Here is a 7,678-nt window from a genome sequence, read left to right on the forward strand (position 1 = left end):
GTATATAGTGATCACTACCGAACGAGTGCTGCGTGTTTGTCCAATGACTGTTGAGGAGGTGTTTTGGATGGTTAGGTCCGGGCTGTTGTGTTGAATATTAGTTCCGACCCTCTTGGCTTGGTCTATGTCGTTGAGCAGGGATAAGCCTTCATTTTGGATGAAAGTCCAAACCAAGGTGCCTTTACAATCGTTTTTGCTGTAGCCCCAACTTGTGTGGTTGCCGTTAAAGTTGCCAATTATCAGAATGGGATGGTCTGCACTGAGCGTGAGTGCCTTGCGCATTGCTGTTATGAGAGGTGCCGGAGGGACTTTTGACGGGCTATATATGTTTAGTATGAATAGGATGCTTCCCTTGCGTGAGCAAGGGAAAACAATCCGCCTTTACATCAAAGGTAATTATGATATAATGAATGCCGAACTGACAACGTTTTTCGTAAGTTTTTCCTCAAGTTTTCATTCACGAAGTATTCATGAGAACTGGCTAGCATTTAAGAATAAACTTGATGCCCTAGTCAATGAATTCATTCCCCAAATAACTTTCCACGCTAATCCACACAAACCATGGTTTACTAAAAGTCTTAAAAGGTTGGAAAATAAAAAGAAACGCCTGTTCCGCTCAGCAAGAGCCCATGGAGCGCAAAGCGCATGGGCGAAGTACCGCGCTGCGGAAAAATCGTATCAATCTGCTATCCATAACGCCAAGCACAACTTTTTTCATCAAGACCTTCCTAATATGCTCAGCGATAACCCCAGGAAGTTCTGGCAAGCCGTTAACCCTCATCATGAACACACGACTACCCTCAAAGACGAATCAGGCATGGCTATGACCGACTCTGAGTGCGCTACTTTATTCAACGCAGCGTTCTCATCCGTCTTTACTAATGAAACCGATACGCAACTTCATACATCTAATTTACTCTTTGAGCATGCTATGCCGGTAGTCGCATTTTCCTCACTGGGTATTGCGTCCTTAATTAGAAACATGGAAATCTCATCTTCATCTGGTGTAGACAATATTAACTCGAAACTTCTAAAGAACACTAATGATATTTGTGCCGAGTTCTTATGCTTACTTTTCACCCAGTCACTCTCAACAGGACAACTACCGGACGATTGGAAAACTGGAAAGGTCGTTCCAGTCTACAAATCAGGTAACAAAGATTCGCCGTTAAATTACCAACCCATTTCCCTTACTAGTGTGCCCTGCAAACTAATGGAACACGTCATCTATACTCATATTATAAACTTCCTCGACTCGAACAATTTTTTCCATTCGTCTCAACACGGTTTTCGGAAAGGTTTTTCTTGTGAAACGCAGCTAGCCCTATTCATTCATGATTTACATGCTAATCTCGGTTCTAACCTACAGACCGACGCCATTTTCCTGGATTTTGCAAAAGCATTTGACAAGGTACCTCATAAACGCTTAATCCTAAAACTTTCCCGTTTGAACTTGCCCCCGACATAGTAAAATGGATAGAAGAATTCCTGACTAATCGCTCACAGTTTGTCGTTGTTAACAATCAAAATTCCAATCCGCTACCAGTAACATCAGGCGTCCCTCAAGGTTCTGTACTAGGCCCGCTTCTATTCCTAATTTATATTAATGACTTACCGACCAATGTGTGCTCTAATATTCGCATGTTTGCGGACGACTGCGTCGTTTATCGCACAGTTACTAACGCCTCCGACCCAACATACCTTCAAGATGACCTAAACCGCATACAGGAATGGTGCGACCGTTGGCTAATGGAACTGAACCCTCATAAATGTAAACGTTTGTCCTTCCACCGCCGCCGTAACCCGCTTGATTTCCCATATGTAGTCGCTAACGTTAACCTGCAGTCCGTTTCATCATACAAATACCTAGGCGTCACACTGTGTAACAACTTATCATGGGCTACACACGTTACTAACGTCATTTCCTCGGCTAATAAAACTCTCGGATTCTTACGACGTCATCTTCGCCACGCCCCACAACAGGTAAAATTACTAGCATATAAAACTCTTGTCAGGTCAAATGTACATTACGCATCGCCAGTTTGGAACCCTCATCAAGTTTACCTTATCAATGCGCTCGAGTCAGTTCAAAACAGAGCAGCCAGATTCATTCATTCCTCCTATTCGTACGATATCAGTGTAACATCTTTAAAAGCGGAATCCAGTTTAGCGCCCCTTTCACTTCGTCGTCGTATTTCTAGCCTCTGCCTATACCATAAATTTTTCCATAGTTCGCTGCGCTGCGCTCCCTACATTGCCCCGCCAACCGGCATATCCCACCACATTCGTCATCCTTTCCAAGTGTTTCGCCCCCGTGCCCGTACTGTTACCTGTGCCACTTCTTTTTTTCACCGTGTTTCTGTAGACTGGAACGACCTCTCCAATGACATCGCTACCATCTCATGCCCATCCACATTCGCCGAAGCTGTTACCAACCATTTTTCAACATAACACTTGTTCATTTGACTGTATGTACCCACCCCTTATGTAATAACCCCAGTGGGTCTTTAAGGTATTAAAATGAAATGAAATGAAATGAGAGTTCTACTAGGAGGCCGTCTATGTCATCAAGCTCTAAAGAGTTCTCAATTGCTGTAAAGTTACGGTGAACCAGTGTCGCTACTCGCGTTCATAGCAGCACGCTCGTTGACTCATGAACTGTGTAGTTTCGAAGCTTGACATTACAGAGAGTTTCTTGCAATGCTATGACGATAGGTATCTCGTCTGCTGAGAGGTTTGGAGTTGAAGTTAAAGGTTGTCGCGCCTCGCTCGGAAGCTCCTGGAATTCCACTGCCATACACGGATGCAGCTATGTTGTGCAGCAATGTTGGGGGCGACTGACGGGTCTAGAAGATTTGGGCCGTTTGGCTGGGTGATGAATTGTCCTTGTATGTGGGGCTGGATTTGAGCCACAGAGGCTTCATGTGCGCCTTGAAGTCGCTCGACAGCAGTCATCCGGCCCTGCAATATTTGCCATCCATGCTGCAGTATCAGTGCGAAGGGCGTTGATGTTTTGCTCGAGGCTTTGAATTATCGAGATTAGCTGAGTGAGCGCAGCTGTGTCTACCGAAATGCGGGGTCATTTTCAGCTTGAGCCTTGCGCTTAACGGGGCGGTTGCGAGTAGGTGACGCAGCGCGTGAGGAGGAGGTGGAGGCAGGGGAAGGAGTGAGTTGTTTGGGTGTGATAGTTTGTACTGCGATGGGGGGACGGAATTTTTTGTAGGCTGCTCTCGCCTGAGAAGTAGCTGTAATTGTTGGCGGAGCTCTGCAATTTCTAAACCCTGCTGTCGGAGTTGTGCTCTGCGCTAAGGATTCTCTTTAGCGAGCGAGGGAGGTCTCGGCTTCGAGGTCACCTGTGTGATTATGGGCTGGGCTTTTAGTCCCGGTAGTGGCGGGAAGAAGGCGGACCGGCTCCTGCGCTGGCTTTTCCGTGAGACGGACCTGCAACCGATTCTGGATTTGGTCTGAAGCCGGCTGCGTGATGATAGGGACTGCCTAGTCGTGCTCTTGGTGGGTGAAGGCTCGGCGGGATTGTCTGTGGTGGTTGTAGCATTGGTGTTGGATTTCGGGTTTCGAGCCCGGTATAACCGCACTTTGCATTTTTGTACCCCGTGAAGTGGGAGCCACCGCCAAAGATACATTTGGAGTCGCACGTGGGAGTTGAAGTTGCCGGATGGGTGCCGCCGCATCTTTGACATCGGTTGCTGACAGCTTGAGGGCAGACGTCCGACCAGTGGCCCGGTCTCCAGCAGTTAAAACAGGCCTCTACCTTGGCTTTGAAGGGATGGCAGTTATAAGCGGCTCCGTAGATGTTGAGCTGCTTGCGAACCTCTTTTTTTTTACGAAGGTGATCAAGATTGATTTAGTGCGGCCCAAAGGGCGCGCGTCTCCTATTGTGCAGGATCGGCTAGGGTTTATTGCGACGAGGTCGTTGAATATCTCTTCGTCGGTTTGGTTGTAGATTGCGTTGCAGAGAATTCCACGTATGGCATCGTCGGGTGTGGCGATGTAAGGCTTTACCGAGAATTGCTTGTCGTTCAGTAGGAGCGTCTGCAGCTGCACGTAGTTTTTGGCACGCACCTCGGCAGGTGTGCTGATTGTGAACGAGTTATTGTGTGGGTTAACTCTGAGTCGGCCGTGCTGCCGGGCTTCATATTAGTTTAGCATCACAGCCGCGCACACAATAGGCCTCAGCGCGCCGCCGTTACATTGTCTAAGATCCAATCCGCCATCAGGTCCGGAAATTACTTTCAGATCCGTAGCCTGGATCTATGGTAGAGGTGCATGACGTTTAAGCTTTGGAGAAATAGTCTTGCCTTGTTTTGGCGACGCCAACGTGGCCGGGTCGGCGGGTGGGTGAGCTTGGGCGGCCTCCTTCAGAGCCGGATTCGAAGTCGCTAGGGTTGCGAAGACCACACTGCAGGCATGGATTGCTCTCGACTAACGCGGGTCCCTAGCGAAGTCTTCGAGGTTGATTTCTTCGCCTTTAGCGCTGTACACCATCATTTCTTAGGTCAAAACGTAATCGGGGTGAGTCTAGACGCACCGGTGACCGTAGGCCTAACCGGTGGCCGCAGCGGCGGGGGCCCTTGTGATGGCAACAACGCGAGCCATAGCGTTCCGCGCCTGACTCGGGGCGGTAGAGTCTTTTTCGAGCAAAAATGGTCGGAATTGCACGGAAAATGTTCGGAACGGGTGCCGAAAGCCTTCACTGACCGATTATGGGTGGTATTAGTCCATTTCATGTCGAAAATCTGCCCTCCCGAGTGAAAATATACGGAGCCGAGGTGAGGTGCGTCCGCTCTCTCCGACGGCCACCTGGTGGTCTCTCTTGACACAAGACCGGCCTGGCGAATTCGTTTTAATAAAAAAGTGTTTTCTTGACTTCATAAGGTTATAGGTTGGCGGTTGTGTTACAGATGTGCCTTCTAGAAAAGGCGCGTGAGAAGAAACAGCGCGTTTCGACTTCGTAACTTCCGCTCCACTGGCAGAGAAAGCTAAGCGGATTTTAGTGATACCGCCGAAGACCTAGCCGTGGAGGCGAAACTAGACTCTAAAGCGGCCTACGCTTTCGAAGAATCTGAGCCATTTCTGTGAAATTGAGCCTATTCGCCGAAATTAGCGGAGCTGCAACAGTTGACGTCTTTTCTTGTCTCACATCGGCAATTCGCACTCGCCTCACCATAAGCTTCCCATCCCGGTTAGCTCAGTTTTTGGACCAACTCCTCCGGTGAAACGGTGGTCCCGGGTTCAAACCCCGACCGGAACGAACTTAACTCAGAAGTTTTTGAGAAAGTTGTACAATAGCCTTCTTTTATAGCCGTATAGCTTTGCTTGGCAAGATTCAAATGAATAAGTACTCCCTTATTATCAACCTAAGATGCATGGGAATATAGATTTTATACCATACATTACCGTATTGCAATGTAAGCAATGAACAAAGGCTTTGCCGAGGCGACATCGTCACGCGCTGGTCGGTTAAGGTTCTTTGTACAGGGAATTGTGCTGGACTGTTTTCAATACGATGAACGCATGAATGTACAATTATTCTTAATTCGTGAGGTCTTCGTTTGTCGCCAGTTTAGATGAATTCCCAATAGAATGATCTGCATTCTGTCTACGTGACAGTAAACTGTGACACCCGAATGAATGCGGCACACTTTTCCATAAAGGTAGTAGGTGGTGGTACGCTTTGGAAATGGGCTAGGATGCCACTCGCCTAATTTCAGGCCGAAAAGATACAGTAAAACTGCGTCTTCGCGCTGCATTCAGGCATAACAGTGTAAATCAGAGCTTTTAAAACAAAAAGATCCAAGACAGAGAGCGGACTATAGGTAGTCACACATAGGCGAAAAATTTAAAAATAGTTAAGGATTCTTTTACTACAAAGGCCAGAATCTACTAGGTAATCTATTCACATATATGCGAAAAAGAAAAAAGAACAGTGAAGGCTTCTTTTACTCCAATAGACCAGAATCTACACTGCATTATGAGCGCATCAGCATCATCGTCATTACAGTGTGTAGGCAATTCGCATTTAAGCCTGTGGGGTTGAATTGGGGAGATAAGTACGTTCTCCCCACTCAATCGCGGCTGACACGGTTCAAAACCGCCCGGACCCAACCCCGTGGTTGCGTACGCTAGCGAGCGCTCGCCGACCACGGCGGGCCTTGCTCTGAGGGAACAAAGGAACGACATATTGGCTGACACAAACAGGCATTTATTGCTACAGAAACAATAACGCCAGCTAGCAACAAGGTACGCTAATGAATCGAGGACGTCCGACTCACCAGCAAGGTTCCGCGCGAATGTTCGCCCGCGCTAGGGCAAGGGATATATGCTCCGAAGGCCGGACGGAACGAGTACGCGAGCCTGTCTCCCCGTCACTTCCTCGCCCCGCCGGCAAAGAGCGGAGCCGCGAGCGACACGTCCGCCCGCGCCGACGATCCCAGCCGAAGCCCATCATCTCCCGCGGGCGGGCTTCAGCAGTCTCCCGCGCAGCGATGCTGGCGCCCTCTCTTGCCAGTTAATGTAACTGACAAGGGAATGCGCTCAGCCTCGAGGTGAGACTGCCGCTGCACGGTGCCTCGCGGGAAAGCAAAATCAGGGGTTCTGAAGGGCAGGTCCCCACAAGCCTAGCCAAAGTCTGCATCCGCATCGCCGGTACAGTGATCAAATATTGGAGTTCACTGCACCGCCGAGGCAAGCAAGCGACTCGCACTTGCGCTTTGTGGAACGATGGATAATTATCAAAAAAGTGAGTGATGCCTTTGTAGATCTGCACCATGTCAGCCGAAAGCCATGGGCAGAAACTTCGTCGCAGAAGGAAAAGACACGTTGAAGTTATCCTGCAGCTCCCTGCGTGGGCCGAAGCTGGTGCAGGTCCAATGTCAAAGCAGTGCAACCAGCTACAGCGTGATGTATGCTGGACCGAATGTTTGGTGCCGGACACTGAGGACGTGCCGAGCCCTATCCCCAGAAGCGAAGAGGCTCTACCTGGAGCCGCATCGGTGTTTGTAGATTTAAACGCTCATTGACATCATCAGGACCTTTACATGCCGTCGGGTTGATAATCATCATCATCATCGTCATCATCAGTCTGACTAAACCCACCTCAGAGCAAAGGCCTCTCCCATGTCTTTCCCATTAACCCTCTCTTTGGCCAGCTACATTTCCCTTTGTCTGCAAAATTCTTTATCTCATCCGCACACCTAATCTTCTGCCGCCCCCTGCTACACGTAAGTTCTCTGGGAATCCACTCCGTTACCCGTGAGGAACAGCGGTTTTCTTGCCTTCACATTCCATATCCTGCCCAAGCCCATTTCTTGCTCTTGATTTCATCTAGGATGTCCACCCACTAAGCCCGCTTCCGGTCTCTTAAAGTTACACTTATCATTTTTCTTTCCATGGCTCGCTGCGTTGTCCTTAACATTTAAGATACAGCTGTTGCACACTTTCCTTAATGGGAAGCCGATCACGAAAGCGATGACGAGGACATAGCATCTTTTCGGCACCAGCTTCAAACGTGGGCAATAGAAAAAGGGTCTACGGATGCCCCGGTCTTGTCGCTTTTGGAAGTGCTCCGCAACCACAGGTGTTTTTCTTCCTGGCGTAGGGCCGGGCAGGAGCCTATGCACAACCGAGGCCGATTTTGAATTGTTTGGTATGTGGCCCAATA

This window comes from Amblyomma americanum, chromosome 1, assembly GCF_052857255.1.
Source record: "Amblyomma americanum isolate KBUSLIRL-KWMA chromosome 1, ASM5285725v1, whole genome shotgun sequence".
Classification (NCBI taxonomy): domain Eukaryota; kingdom Metazoa; phylum Arthropoda; class Arachnida; order Ixodida; family Ixodidae; genus Amblyomma; species Amblyomma americanum.